The sequence below is a fragment of the Microcaecilia unicolor genome, chromosome 10 (assembly GCF_901765095.1).
Source record: "Microcaecilia unicolor chromosome 10, aMicUni1.1, whole genome shotgun sequence".
Taxonomy (NCBI): domain Eukaryota; kingdom Metazoa; phylum Chordata; class Amphibia; order Gymnophiona; family Siphonopidae; genus Microcaecilia; species Microcaecilia unicolor.
In genome coordinates this window covers 174,623,095-174,639,184 of record NC_044040.1, presented here as the reverse complement: position 1 = coordinate 174,639,184, position 16,090 = coordinate 174,623,095, and the positions used below count along the sequence as shown (strand labels likewise).

Here is a 16,090-nt window from a genome sequence, read left to right as displayed (position 1 = left end):
ACTTGAACACGAAGTCCTCCTGAAGTAACTGAAGGCTAAACTTGAACCTAAAATTCAACCAGAATATAAACAGTACAGATATCTGGGAGGGGCTATGGATTGATCAGCTATGATTAATGGAAAGAAAATTATCAGGTATGATTATACATAATTTTACCTTCCATATCATCAAGCTGATCAATCCATAGACTGGTGGGATGTACCGAAGCAGTACTCACCCAGGGCGGGACATAGAAATCCCTGACCTCAACACTGAAGCTCCAAACCGGGCCTCCGCCCGTGCAGCCACAGTCAAACGGTAATGCTTGGAGAATGTATGAGCCGAAGCCCACGTTGCCGCCTTGCATATCTCTTCCAAGGAGACGGATCCGGCCTCTGCCATCGAGGCCGCCTGAGCTCTCGTGGAGTGAGCCTTCAGCTGGATAGGCGGCACCTTCCCCGCGGCCACATAAGCCGCTGCAATGGCTTCCTTGACCCATCTTGCCACTGTAGGCTTAGCAGCCTGCAGACCCTTACGAGGACCTGCAAACAGGACAAACAGATGATCCGATTTCCGGAAATCATTGGTCACTTCCAAGTATCTGATGATGACTCGTCTCACATCCAGATATTCAAGAGCGGAGTACTCCTCTGGGTAGTCCTCCCTACGAAAGGAAGGGAGACAGAGCTGCTGATTCACATGGAAGCGAGAACCAATCTTGGGCAGGAAGGAAGGCACTGTGCGAATAGTCACTCCTGCCTCAGTGAACTGCAGAAAAGGCTCTCGACATGAGAGCGCCTGGAGCTCGGAAACTCTTCTGGCTGAAGTGATAGCCACCAAAAAGACTGCTTTCAACGTCAGGTCTTTCAGAGATGCCCTCGACAAGGGTTCCAAAGGCGGCTTCTGCAATGCTCTTAGCACCAGGTTGAGATTCCACGCAGGCACCACTGAGTGCAGAGGAGGGCGCAGGTGATTAACTCCCTTGAGAAAGCGCACCACATCTGGCTGCGAAGCCAGGGAAGCACCCTTCAGGCGGCCCCTGAAGCAAGCCAGAGCCGCTACCTGGACTTTAAGGGAACTGAGCGACAGGCCTTTCTCCAGACCTTCTTGCAGGAACGCCAACACTGAAGAAATTGGAGCAGTGAAGGGAGAAAGTGAGCCTGCTTCACACCATGCTGCAAAGATACGCCAAACCCTGGCGTAAGCAGTAGAAGTAGAGCGCTTCCTCGCTCTCAGCATAGTGGCGATGACCTTGTCTGAGAAGCCCTTCTTCCTCAGACGCTGCCGCTCAATAGCCAGGCCGTAAGACCAAAGGGAGAGGGATCCTTCATCACCACGGGACCCTGATGTACCAGGCCCTGCTCCACTGACAGCCGCAGAGGATCGTCGACTGAGAGCCTGAACAAGTCCGCATACCAGGGACGTCTGGGCCAATCCGGACCCACCAGGATTACCCTGCCGGGATGCTTTGCCACCCGGTCTAGCACCCTGCCCAACATGGGCCAGGGCGGGAACACATAGAGGAGCTCTTGTGTCGGCCACTGTTGGAGAAGAGCATCTACTCCCAGGGATCGAGGGTCCCGTCCTCTGCTGAAAAAGCGCGGCACTTGGCAATTGGCCGATGACGCCATCAGATCTAGGCTCGGCTGGCCCCAGCGCTTCGTGATGTCCAAGAACGCCTGAGCAGATAGTTGCCACTCTCCGGGCTCCAAGGTATGGCGACTGAGAAAGTCCGCCTTGACATTCATGACTCCGGCAATGTGGGCCGCTGAAAGCTGCTCCAGGTTCACTTCCGCCCACTGGCAAAGACTCATAGCCTCCTTGGCTAGAGAGGCGCTCTTGGTACCTCCCTGGCGGTTGATATAGGCCACAGCCGTGGCATTGTCCGACAGGACCCGTACAGGCTTCAACACCAGTACCGGGATGAACTCCAATAACACCAACCGAATGGCTCTGAGTTCCAGGAGCTTAATAGACCACTTGCCTCTGCAGGAGACTAGAGCCCCTGCGCTGTCCTTCCCAAGCAGTGGGCTCCCCAGCCCATCAAAGAGGCGTCTGTCGTGACGACAATCCACTCTGGGGTCACCAGAGGCAATCCTGCAGACAACTTGTCTGTCTGCGTCCACCAGCTCAGCGCCTTGCGCACTGCTGGGTCCACGGGAAGGCGCACAGCATAATCCTCCGACATCGGAGTCCAGCGCAGCAGCAGAGATAGCTGTAGTGGTCTCATATGAGCCCTGGCCCAGGGCACTACTTCCATCGTGGCCGTCATAGAGCCCAACAGCTGCACGTAGTCCCAAGCCCGAATAGGAGAGGCTACTAGGAACTAGTCCACCTGAGCCTGAAGCTTGACAATCCGATTGTCTGGCAGGAACACTCTGCCCACTTGGGTGTCGAATCGAACTCCCAGATACTCCAGGGACTGAGTCGGGCGCAGCTGGCTCTTCTTCCAGTTGATGATCCATCCCAGGGAGCTCAAAAGAGCAACTACCCGGTCCATAGCTTTGCCGCACTCTGCATAAGAGGGGGCTCGGATCAACCAGTCGTCCAGATAAGGATGGACTTGTACTCCTTCCTTTAGCAGGAAGGCCGCTATGACCCCCATTACTTTGGAAAAGGTCCGCGGAGCAGTAGCCAACCCGAAAGGGAGGGCTCTGAACTGGAAGTGTCGTCTCAGGACTGTAAAACGCAGAAAGCGTTGGAGAGGAGGCCAGATGGGAATATGCAGGTACGCTTCCTTGATGTCCAAGGAAGCCAAGAACTCTCCTGCCTTCACTGCCGCTATAACAGAGCGGAGAGTCTCCATGCGAAAGTGCCTCACTTTCCAGGCCCGATTGACCCCTTTGAGGTCGAGGATAGGCCGGACAGAACCTCCTTTCTTTGGAACCACAAAGTAAATGGAGTAACGTCCCTTGCCAATCTGATTTTTTGGCACCGGAACGACCGCACCCAGGCGGATCAGGTTGTCCAAGGTCTGCTGCACTACCACAGCTTGACCGGAGACTTGCAGGGAGAGAGTACAAACCCGTCTCTTAAGGGTTGGCAGAACTCTAGCTTGTAGCCGTCTCTGATGACTTCCAGCACCCACGCGTCTGAAGTTATAGTGGTCCACTCGCCCAGAAACGAGGACAAGGCCCCGTCATTGGGTACGAGACCCTGGGGGAGGACCGGAGGGAGCACCTCCGGGACGGCGGTCTCTGCGAAAGGAATGCTGCTTGGGGGAGAAATTCCTCTTGAAGGAAGAGGGGGCAGAGGAACCCGACTTGCCCGGGCGGTACCGACGGGCTTCCTGCAACCGTCCTCTGGAGGTACCGGGACGAGTACTAACCCGAGCCCTGACCTCTGGTAATTTCTTGCCCTTAGACGTGCCGAGATCGGTCACGATTTTGTCCAGCTCGACCCCAAAGAGCAGCTTGCCTTTAAAAGGCAATCTAGCCAGGCGGGATTTAGAGGCGTGGTCAGCAGACCAATGTTGCAGCCAAAGCCACCGCCGCGCAGAGACTGTCTGAGCCATGCCTTTAGCTGAGGCTCTCCAGACATCATACAGCAAGTCTGCCAAATAGGCTAAGCCCGATTCCAGGGCCGGCCAATCAGCCCTCAAGGAATGATCCGAGGGGGAAGCCCGCTGCACCATAGTCCGGCACGCCCTGGCCACATAGGAGCCGCAAACTGAGGCCTGCAAACTTAAAGCAGCTGCCTCAAAGGACGACCTTAAGGCCGCCTCCAATCTTCTGTCTTGGGCGTCCTTTAGGGCCGTGCCACCTTCCACCGGCAACGCCGTTTTCTTAGTCACCGCAGTGATTAAAGAATCCACGGTAGGCCACAGATAGGCCTCACGTTCACTCACAGCCAAAGGATAGAGGCGGGACATAGCCCTAGCCACTTTAAGGCTCGTTTCCGGGACATCCCATTGAGCCGCAATTAAGGTGTGCATGGCATCATGCACGTGGAAGGTTCTAGGCGGGCGCTTCGTCCCCAGCATAATAGCAGAGCCAACAGGGGCTGAGGGAGAGACGTCCTCCGGAGAGGAAATCTTCAAAGTGTCCATGGCCTGTAACAACAGGTTGGGCAAATCCTCTGGGCTAAAAAGCCGCGCTGCAGAGGGGTCATCCGCTCCATCCGAGCGGGGATCTATCTCCTCCAAGGAATCCGCAAAGGATCGTTGGGAGACCTCAGACACGCTGCCCTCATCTACATCGGAGGAGACAAAAGTCCTCCAAGGCCTGGAAATCAACCCGAGGGCGTTTACCTCTGGGAACCTCAACCTCTTTATCAGAAGAGGGAGCAGGGGCAGCGTTTTGCATGAGGAAAGCCTGATGCAGCAGCAAAACAAACTCGGGGGAGAAACCCCCCAGACTGTGCACTTCCGCAGCCTGGGCAACAGCCCTAGACGCACTCTCAACCGGCGCTCGCAATAGCGGGGGAGAGACATGCTGCGCATCCAAAATGGCGTCCGGCGCGAAACTCCGTGAAGGAGCCGCGCGGGAAGAACGGCGCTTAACTTTAGCCGCTTTTGTGCCGTCGCCCAAATTAAGGGCGTTCATGGCATTAATGTCTCCAACCTCAAGGGCGGCCCACGAAGAAGCCGTCCGAGCCGCGTGGCCGGCCAAGATGGCGGAGGCGAGGAGCGGGGGATGGGCGTTTATGGCGGGAAAAAAACCGCCACGCCGGAGGAACGACCGGGACATTCATCGGTCACTAAACTATCACCCATCAAGGGCGAATCAGGTTGTAAAACCCCCGCATCCCCTCTAGAAGCGCTCCAGTGATCCGGGGAGCGACCCTTTGCGCCCTCGCCCTCCGACGCCATTGCCACGAGGAGAAGAATCGGGGAACCCCCTGCCCGCTATAAAAAGGTAAAATTACCTGCTTGCCGCTCCGAGCTGTAACGAAATGGTGTCCCAGTGAGTAGCTGCAATGAACGTTTAAAGAAACGTCGAATTAAACGCCTTTAAAGACGTTTAAAATTTTTTTATTTTTTTTTTTAAACGGAGCCAGCGGGAGGGGGGAGAAAAGGAGGGACCTGGCACCACCAGGTTTGCACTTGCTCAAAAGAGCCCTCAACCCCAGGCCTCAACAAAACCTAAAAATTAGGCTTGGAGGCCTAGCCAGAGCTGCTGCTGTGTGTGACCACCACCTGCTGAGATAGAGAACATACTGGGGAGGTTCCGGCAGCACATGACCACATATAGGGAGGCAAAAGTTTGCTCTCTATCTCCACCTGCTGGTAGATGGACACAACCCACCAGTCTATGGATTGATCAGCTTGATGATATGGAATATAATTTTGCTGGGCGATGTGGAGTGGCATTTTAGAAAGGAAGTGGGAAGGGGAATTCACACATCCATCAGGACATGTAGCATACTCAACACTATTTTACAAAAGACTCTGCCAAACAAAGCGTTTTGTAAAACTGGAGTAGGGCTGCACATCCCAACCCCTCCACATCCAGAAAAGCAGCAATTTGATAAAGTTACACATGGAAAACATATGACCCCCCCCCCCCACCCCTGCAACACATAGATGTGGCAGCAGCTCCCTCAGGAAACTGTCTGTGCTGCATCAAACACTCCCCCCCCCCCCCCCCCCCCCCCACACACACACAGCATATCCCCCTCGGAATAAACATGTGGATAAAAAGAGTCAGTTATGTAATGAATATAGATTTTCATTAAGCTGTTGACAAAGTGACTCATGAGAGATTCCTGAGAAAATTAAAAAGCCTTGGGATAGGAGGCAACATCCTGGTATGGGTTGGGAACTTGTTAAAAGATAGAAACAGGAAGTAGGGTTAAATGGCCAAGTCTCTAAATGGAAGAAAGTGAACAGACAAGTGCCACTGGGATCTGTATTGGGACTGGGTTTTTTAACACATACTTATACCACGCCCCGATCACAACTTCTCCTGCATTAGGGAGCTAGTGCGCAGTGGCTGTCCTTTTAATGCAAAAGACAATAGCACTGGTCCGCAGAACTGTCTACTGTATGTTAAACCCTGTGTTAGCTGCTTAATACAGCTTAGTAAGAGGGCCCCCTCAAAGTTTCATATTAAGCACAGAAAGAATTTGCTTCTTCACAGAAAAAAAAAGAGTTGAAAAAAAAGTTAAGACTGTTATTTTGAGGGTGTTCTGACCAATGAAAGATCGACATGCTTGGTTGACACAATGTTATGCAAACTTTTTAGGAGCTTCAAATAAATGGCTTGTTCCTTTGCTTATGGTGAGGGAGTCTATAGCATGTAGCCACTTCCCCTTAAGGACACTCCCTCACAGAGTTAGAATCACTTTAAAACTCATAGTCCTGCCTGTGGGGGAAGTGAAACAGAAGGACTGGAGTCAGGAGGGCATGGTCCAGGAAGCATTAAAGCTCAGTGCACTGGTGAAGTAAAGGGAACCCAGAGGGAAGCAGCAAAGCCCTACCTCATGTCTGTAAACTGCAACTGTGACAGCCAGGTAGCCCAAGTTTAGACCAAATTTAACTTGGGACCTTGAAGAACTGTAATCTTCACCCACCCAAAGGCAGGTAGGTGAATATTGTTGACAAGAGACCACAGTGCACGACATGGCCTGCAGGAGCAGAACCACAGGAGGACTTTGTTGCATAGGACTAGTTTGTTATTTTCTCCCTTGCCTGTGATGCTAACAGGACCCCTCATACCTGGTACTTTTAATAAAATAAAGTATAGTCTCGATTATCTGATCTTTGCTAATCTGATCATTCGGCATATCATACAGACCCCTCCCCTACCAGTTTTGTAATCACACTTATTTCTATTAAAAATCTTTTAGAACAGGTTTTGAAAACCGGGAACTCTATATGCCTTTGTTCATGCATTATTTGGGGGGTTTATGCAGCATTTTCCGTATTATCCAACTTTTCACATCCGACGACAAGCTGGTCCTGTTTACGTCACATAATCAAGACTGTATTGTATTGTTTTCTATTCCCCTGAACCCACTGTGTGGCTCCGCTTTGTCTGGGCTGTGGACCCACCTTTGCTCACATTACCACACTTGCAGGTGTCTTTTTCTGACAAGTGCAAAGTGCACATTGGGAAGAATAACTCAAATTACAGCTACCTGATGCTAGGTTCTCCATTAGGAGTTACCACCAAGGAAAAAGATCTAGGTGTCATCGTGGGTAATACACTGAAATCTTCTGTTCAGTATACGGTGGCAGCCAAAAAAGAAAACAGAAGGTTAGGAAGTATTAGGAAAAAAACAGAAAATAAAGCAAAGGATATCACAATGCTTCTATTGCTCCATGGTACGACCTCACCTTGAGCACCGTGTGCAGTTCTAATTGCCACATCTTGAAAAAGATATAGTGGAATTAGAAACAGTACAAAGAAAGGTGACTAAAATGACAGAAGACAGAATGACTCATGAGGTAAGGTTAAAGAGGCTACAGCTCTTAAGCTTGGAGAAGAGACAGCTGAGGAGGGATGATAAAGGTCTACAAAATCCTGAGTGTAGAGCTAACACACACATTATGACACATACATTTGAGTGGAGCAGAGCAAGTACACAGATTGATTTTTTACTCTTTAAAAATGTTCAAAGACTGGGGGAAATACCATGAAGTTACACAGTAACACTTTTTTTTTTTAATTTCATCAATGCATAGTTAAGCTCTAGAACGCTCTTCCAGAAGATATGGTAAAAGCAGTTAGTGTAGCTGGGTTTAAAAGAAGCTTTGGATAAATTCCTGGAGGTAAAGTCCATAAATTGTTATTAAGATGTGATCTGGGGACTGCTTGTCCCCTTCTTAATTTGGGGGATTTGGCTGCTCGGTGGTTGGCCGACATGCAATATACGATTAGTTCTAGGGACCTGTTGGGATGTATTCATCAGATACCCTTGAGGGTAGCCAGTGAAGTGCTGCAGGAATGCCAATATCAGGTACTTTTTTGGACGTATATCTCATAGTATAGATTGAGTGTCATGGGTTTTATTGACGCTTCTCATTGCCTTAAGTGCGAGGAGGTTCCTAATACTTCTTTATCATGCCTTTTGGGAGTGCAGGTTGGTTAAGTCCTTTTGGAGAGCACTGATCTGCTATCTGGAGTGAGTATTGCACCACAATATTCTATTTCTTCTGAGCGGTATTCTATTGGGTCGGGTCTCCTCTTTAGGTGTTAGGGCTAAGGGTGATGAAGGCTTGTATTGTCAGGAAAAAGGTAAAATTATGTATCATACCTGATAATTTTCTTTCCATTAATCATAGCTGATCAATCCATAGACTGGTGGGTTGTGTCCATCTACCAGCAGGTGGAGATAGAGAGCAATGCTTTTGCCTCCCTATATGTGGTCATGTGCTGCCGGAAACTCCTCAGTATGTCGATATCCAAGCTCCATCCGCAGGACTCAGCACTTAGAGAATTACACCCACAAAGGGACACTCTGCCCAGCTCACCACCGCCGAAACGGGGGAGGGGAATTAACCCAGCTCATCCCCACACAAGTGGGGGAGGGGAATCCGTCCAGCTCATCCCCGCGGAGCGGGGGAGGGACACCACCCCGCCGATGCGGGGGGGATCTGGCTTATCCTGCAACCGCAACCGCGGGAGGAGCTGACTGACCCTAACACCGCCAAAGCGGGAGGGGTACAAAGCTGCCCTACAGCCGCACAAAGCGGGAGGGAGCGCCGGCAGAATTTATGTCTCAATCCAGCCCCGTAAAACGGAGGGGAGAGGAATGCAGCAGCTCACTGTAACACAAATTCGTCTCAACTCTTGAAGAATCCAATTGAAAAAACTTGAACACAAAGTCCTCCTGAACAGGAACTGAAGACTAAACTTGAACCTGAAATGCAACCAGAATATAAACAGTACAGATATCTGGGAGGGGCTATGGATTGATCAGCTATGATTAATGGAAAGAAAATTATCAGGTATGATACATAATTTTATCTTCCATATCATCATGCTGATCAATCCATAGACTGGTGGGATGTACCGAAGCAGTACTCACCCAGGGCGGGACATTGAAATCCCTGACCGCAACACTGAAGCTCCAACCCGGGCCTCCGCCCGAGCAGCCACAGTCAAGCGGTAATGCCTGGAGAAGGAATGGGCCGATGCCCAAGTTGCCACCTTGCATATCTCTTCCAAGGAGATGGACCCGGCCTCTGCCATCGAGGCCGCCTGAGCTCTAGTGGAGTGAGCCTTTAGCTGAATAGGCAGCACCTTCCCCGCGGCCACATAAGCCGCTGCAATGGCTTCCTTGACCCATCTTGCCAGTGTAGGCTTAGCAGCCTGCAGACCCTTACGAGGACCTGCAAACAGCACAAACAGATGATCCGATTTCCGGAAATCATTGGTCACCTCCAAGTATCTGATGATGACTCATCTCACATCCAGATATTTGAGAGCAGAGTATTCCTCTGGGTAGTCCTCCCTACGAAAGGAAGGGAGACAGAGCTGCTGATTCACATGGAAGCGAGAAACAATCTTGGGCAGGAAGGAAGGCACTGTGCGAATAGTCACTCCTGCCTCAGTGAACTGCAGAAAAGGCTCTCGACATGAGAGTGCCTGGAGCTCGGAAACTCTTCTGGCTGAAGTGATAGCCACCAAAAAGACTGCTTTCAACGTCAGGTCTTTCAGAGATGCCCTCGACAAGGGTTCAAAAGGCGGCTTCTGCAAGGCTCTTAGCACCAGGTTGAGATTCCACGCAGGCACCACTGAGTGCAGAGGAGGGCGCAGGTGATTAACTCCCTTGAGAAAACGTACCACATCTGGCTGCAAAGCCAGGGAAGCACCCTTCAGGCGGCCCCTGAAGCAAGCCAGAGCCGCTACCTGGACTTTAAGGGAACTGAGCGACAGGCCTTTCTCCAGACCTTCTTGCAGGAACGCCAGCACTGAAGAAATTGGAGCAGTGAAGGGAGAAAGTGAACCTGCTTCACACCACGCTGCAAAGGTACGCCAAACCCTGGCGTAAGCAGTAGTCAGCATAGTGGCGATGACCTTGTCTGAGAAGCCCTTCTTCCTCAGACGCTGCCGCTCAATAGCCAGGCTGTAAGCCCAAAGGGGGAGGGATCCTCCATCACCACGGGACCCTGATGCAACAGGCCCTGCTCCACTGGCAGCCGCAGAGGGTCGTCCACTGAGAGCCTGATCAAGTCCGCATACCAGGGACGTCTGGGCCAGTCCGGACCCACCAGGATTATTCGGCCCGGATGCTTTGCCACCCGGTCTAGTACCCTGCCCAACATGGGCCAGGGCGGGAACACATAGAGAAGCTCCTGTGTCGGCCACTGTTGAAGAAGAGCATCTACTCCCAGAGATCGAGGGTCCCGTCCTCTGCTGAAAAAGCGCGACACTTGGCAATTGGCCGATGACACCATCAGATCTAGGCTCGGCTGGCCCCAGCGCTTCGTGATGTCCAAGAACGCCTGAGCCGATAACTGCCACTCTCCGGGATCCAAGGTATGGCGACTGAGAAAGTCCGCCTTGACATTCATGACTCCGGCAATGTGGGCCGCTGACAGCTGTTCCAGGTTCGCTTCTGCCCACTGGCATAGATTCATGGCTTCCTTGGCTAGAGGGGCGCTCTTGGTACCTCCCTGGCGGTTGACATAGGCCACAGCTGTGGCATTGTCCGACAGGACCCGTACTGGCTTCAACGCCAGTACCGGGAGGAACTCCAAAAGCGCCAACCGAATGGCTCTGAGTTCCAGGAGGTTGATAGACCACTTTGCCTCTGCAGGAGACCAGAGCCCCTGCGCTGTCCTTCCCAAGCAGTGGGCTCCCCAGCCCGTCAAAGAGGCGTCCGTCGTGACGACAATCCACTCCGGGGTCACAAGAGGCATCCCTGCAGACAAACTTGTCTGTCTTCAGCCACCAGCTCAGCGCCTTGCGCACTGCTGGGTCCAAGGGAAGGCGCACAGCATAATCCTCCGACACCGGAGTCCAGCGCTGCAGCAGAGAGTGTTGTAGTGGTCTCATATGAGCCCTGGCCCAGGGCACTACTTCCATCGTGGCCGTCATAGAGCCCAACAGCTGCACATAGTCCCAAGCCCGAAGTGGAGAGGCTACTAGGAACTGGTCCACCTAAGCCTGAAGTTTGACAATCCGATTGTCTGGCAGGAACACTCTGCCCACTTGGTGTCGAATCGAACTCCCAGATACTCCAGGGACTGAGTCAGGCGCAGCTGGCTTTTCTCCCAGTTGATGATCCACCCCAGGGAGCTCAAAAGAGCAATCACCCAGTCCACAGCTTTGCCGCACTCTGCATAAGAGGGGGCTCGGATCAACCAGTCGTCCAGATAAGGATGGACTTGTACTCCTTCCTTTCGCAGGAAGGCCGCGATGACCACCATTACTTTGGAGAAGGTCCGCGGAGCAGTGGCCAACCCGAACGGGAGGGCTCTGAACTGGAAGTGTCGGCCCAGGACTGCAAAACGCAGAAAGCGTTGATGAGGAGGCCAGATGGGAATATGCAAGTACGCTTCCTTGATGTCCAAGGATGCCAGGAACTCCCCTGCCTTCACTGCCACTATAACAGAGCGGAGAGTCTCCATGCGAAAGTGCCGAACTTACAAGGCCCGATTGACCCCTTTGAGGTCGAGGATAGGCCGTACAGAACCTCCTTTCTTTGGTACCACAAAGTAAATGGAGTAACGTCCCTTGCCAAGCTGATTTTCTGGCACCGGAACGACCGCACCCAGGCGGATCAGATTGTCCAAGGTCTGCTGCACTGCCACAGCTTTGACCGGAGACTTGCAGGGAGAGAGTACAAACCCGAGACGGGTCAGCTTGTAGCCGTCTCTGATGACTTCCAGCACCCAAGCGTCTGAAGTTACCCTGGTCCACTCGCCCAGAAACGAGGACAGGCGTCCTCCAATCTGCACTGGGCCATGGACCAGGACCCCGTCATTGGGTACGAGACCCTGGGGGAGGACCGGAGGGCGCACCTCCGGGACGGCGGTCTCTGCGAAAGGAATGCTGCTTGGGGGAGAAGTTCCTCTTGAAGGAAGAGGGGGCAGAGGAGCCCGACTTGCCCGGGCGGTACCGACGGGCTTCCTGAAACCGTCCTCTGGAGATACCGGGGCGAGCACTGGCCCGAGCCCTGACCTCTGGTAACCTCTTGCCCTTAGACGTGCCGAGATCGGTCACAATTTTGTCCAGCTCGACCCCAAAGAGCAGCTTGCCTTTAAAAGGCAACTTAGCCAGGCGGGACTTAGAGGCGTGGTCAGCAGACCAATGTTTCAGCCAAAGCCACCGCCGCGCAGAGACTATCTGAGCCATACCTTTAGCCGAGGCTCTCAAGACATCATACAGTAAGTCTGCCAAATAAGCCAAGCCCGATTCCAGGGCAGGCCAATCAGCCCTCAAGGCAGGATCCGAGGGGGAAGCCCGCTGCACAATCGTCAGGCACGCCCTGGCCACATAGGAGCCGCAAACCGAGGCCTGCAAACTTAAGGCAGCCGCCTCGAAGGACGACCTTAAGGCCGCCTCCAATCTTCTGTCTTGGGTGTCCTTTAGGGCCGTGCCACCTTCCACTGGCAACGCCGTTTTCTTAGTCACCGCAGTGATTAAAGAATCCACGGTAGGCCAAAGAAAGGCCTCCCGTTCACTTTCAGGCAAAGGATAGAGGCGGGACACAGCCCTAGCCACTTTGAGGCTCGCTTCCGGGACATCTCATTGAGCCGAAATTAAGGTGTGCATGGCATCATGCACGTGGAAGGTTCTAGGCGGGCGCTTCGTCCCCAGCATAATGGCGGAGCCAACAGGGGCTGAGGGAGAGACGTCCTCTGGAGAGGAAATCTTCAAAATGCTCATGGCCTGCACTAACAGGTTGGGCAAATCCTCTGAGCGAAAGATCCACGCTGCAGAGGGGTCATCCGCTCCATCCGAGCGGGAATCCGTCTCCTCCAAGGAATCCCCAAAGGACCGTTGGGAGAACTCAGATACGCTGCCCTCATCTACATCAGAGGAGACAGAGTCCTCTAAGGCCTGGGAATCCACCCGAGGGCGTTTACTTCCGGGGGCCTCAACCCCTTTATCGGACAAGGGAGCAGGGGCAGCGTTTTGCATAAGGAAGGCCTGATGCAGCAGCAAAATAAACTCGGGGGAGAAACCCCCCAGACTGTGCACTTCAGCAGCCTGGGCCACAGCCCTAGACGCACCCTCAACCGGCGCTCGCAAGAGCGGGGGAGAAACATGCTGCGCATCCAAGATGGCATCCGGCGTGACACTCCGCGAAGGAGCCGCGCGGGAAGAACGGCGCTTAACTTTAGCCGCTTTTTTGCCGTCGCCCAAATCAAGGGCGGCCATGGCATTAACGTCTCCCAGCTCTAGGGCGGCCCAAGAAGAAGCCGAGCAGAGTGGCCAGCCAAGATGGCGGAGGCGAGCAGCGGGGGATGGGCGTTTATGGCGGGAAAAACCGCCGCCCCGGAGGAAGACCCGGGACACTGACCGGCCTCCAAACTGACACCCAACAAGGGCGAATCAGACTTTAAGACCCCCGCATCCCCGCTAGAAGCGCACACGCGGTCTGGGGAGCGATTCTTCGCGCCCTCGCCCTCCGACGCCATAGGCCACGTGGAGATCGATCGGGGAACCCCCTGCCCGCTATAAAAAGGTAAAAATTACCTGCTTCTCGCTCCGAGCTGTAACGAACTGGTGTCCCAGTGAGTAGCTGCAATAAACGTTTAAATAGACGTCGAAATAAACGCCCTTAAGGACGTCCAAAATTCTTTTTTTTTTTTTTTTTAACGGAGCCAGCGGGAGGGGGGAGAAAAGGAGGGACCTGGCGCCACCAGGTTTGCACTTGCTCAAGAAGAGCCCTCAACCCCAGGTACTCGACAAAACCTAAAAATTAGGCTTGGAGACCTAGCCAGAGCTGCTGCTGTGTGTGACCACCACCTGCTGAGATAGAGAACATACTGAGGAGTTTCCGGCAGCACATGACCACATATAGGGAGGCAAAAGCATTGCTCTCTATCTCCACCTGCTGGTAGATGGACACAACCCACCAGTCTATGGATTGATCAGCATGATGATATGGAAGTGTATTTTGCAGAACTGGACTAAATCCACAGTACTAGCACTGGAGGAACTGATTTCATGAGTTGCATTTGATGGAGCTCAGAGCCACACATTCCACCTTTAAATCCCAGCACCCATTTTATGCAGTTTGGGGACCATTTATATATTCCTTGGCCCTCGTGCCTGAAGTTTTATTTTAAATCAATTAGGTGCTCTGGGTGGTGCTGCGGGTGACTTTTTTTTCTTTTTTAGCAGAGGACTGTTCTGACCTTGCACTTCCTCAGGTGGGGGTTATAAGAAATAAGACCTCTCTGTGCTTTATATATTTGCCTGCTTCATATAAATCAGAAATGTGCAGGGTTGTGCTTTTTTCTATTTCTTTTCCTTGCACACTAGGGGGAAGAGAGTTGGGAGGGGGTTTGGGACTTTGGTTGTTTATGAGAAAAGTTTGATACCACATTCTTTCTTGTTCAATCTTATGCTTTTCTTGGCTTCATTGCTACTTACTGTACTTATTGTTGCTTGTTGGACTGCATAGTCATCAATAAAAATTGTTGAAACATAAGATGTGATCTGGGGAAAGCCACAGTGTGATAGTGTGACTTGCGGTTGGCTACACGACCTCACAGACACAGGCAGATTGTAGTGTAAAGTCAAAGGAAAAAGCTTTATTGGTGAATAAGCAATATGGAAAAATTAGTTCTTACCTGATAATTTTCTTTCATTTAGTCCCAAAGGATCAGTCCAGACTAATGGGTTATGCTCATCCACCACCAGGTGGAGACAGAGAACACTAATGAGCTATGCAATATAAGGACCTGTGCAGTATAGCTCAGCCAATATTTTATAGCTAAGCAGTGGAAAGAATGACTTGTATAGAAAAAACTCCAGCCTCTAAAATAACCTAGAATTGAAAGAGGACAAAACAGGTGCCTTAGAAACAACGAACCGCATAACTATGTACATACAGAATAGACTGAAAAGAGAAGGGTGGGTTCTAGACTGATCCTCTGGGACTAAAGAAAAGAAAATTATCAGGTAAGAACTAAATTTTCCTCCCATTACATAACCAAAAGTTCAGTCCAGACCAGTGATGGCGAACCTAAGGCACGCGTGCCAGAGAGGGCACTTTGCGATAAATAATTAGATTTTGGGTTGCTGTTTGGGCACTCGGTCTCGGAAAGGTTTGCCATCACTGGCCTAGACTAACAGGATGTAAAAACGCAATCCTCAATTACGGAGGGAATAAGATACCCCTGCATAAGTACATAAGTAATGCCACACTGAGAAAAGACCAAGGGTCCATCGAGCCCAGCATCCTGTCCACGACAGCGGCCAATCCAGGCCAAGGGCACCTGGCAAGCTTCCCAAACGTACAAACATTCTATACACGTTATTCCTGGAATTTTGGATTTTTCCCAAGTCCATTTAGTAGTGTTTTATGGACTTGTCCTTTAGGAAACCGTCTAACCCCTTTTTAAACTCTGCCAAACTAACCGCCTCCACCACGTTCTCTGGCAACGAATTCCAGAGTTTAATTATGCGTTGGGTGAAGAAACATTTTCTCCGATTTGTTTTAAATTTACTACACTGTAGTTCGCATGCCCCCTAGTCCTAGTATTTTTGGAAAGCGTGAACAGACGCTTCACATCCACCTGTTCCACTCCACTCATTATTTTATATACCTCTATCATGTCTCCCCTCAGCCGTCTCTTCTCCAAGCTGAAAAGCCCTAGCCTCCTTAGTCTTTCTTCATAGGGGTAGTCCCATCCCCGCTATCATTTTAGTCGCCCTTCGCTGCACCTTTTCCAATTCTACTATATCTTTCTTGAGATGCGGCGACCAGAATTGAACACAATACTCAAGGTGCGGTCGTACCATGGAGCGATATAACGGCTTTATAACATCCTCACACCTGTTTTCCATACCTTTCCTAATACCCAACATTCTATTCACTTTCCTAGCCGCAGCAGCACAATGAGCAGAAGGTTTCAGTGTATTATCGACGACGACACCCAGATCCCTTTCTTGGTCCGTAACTCCTAACGTGGAACCTTGCATGACGTAGCTATAATTCGGGTTTTTTTTCCCTTCACCTTGCACTTGCTCACATTAAAGG

General features: G+C 51.6%; 1 protein-coding gene across 2 annotated transcripts in view; it reads right to left on the bottom strand.

Moving 5' to 3' along the window:
* TRPC1 (transient receptor potential cation channel subfamily C member 1) overlaps positions 1 to 16,090 on the bottom strand; it is a 136,149-nt gene that overhangs the window by 36,260 nt on the left and 83,799 nt on the right. The gene's annotated exons all lie outside the window — the stretch shown is intronic.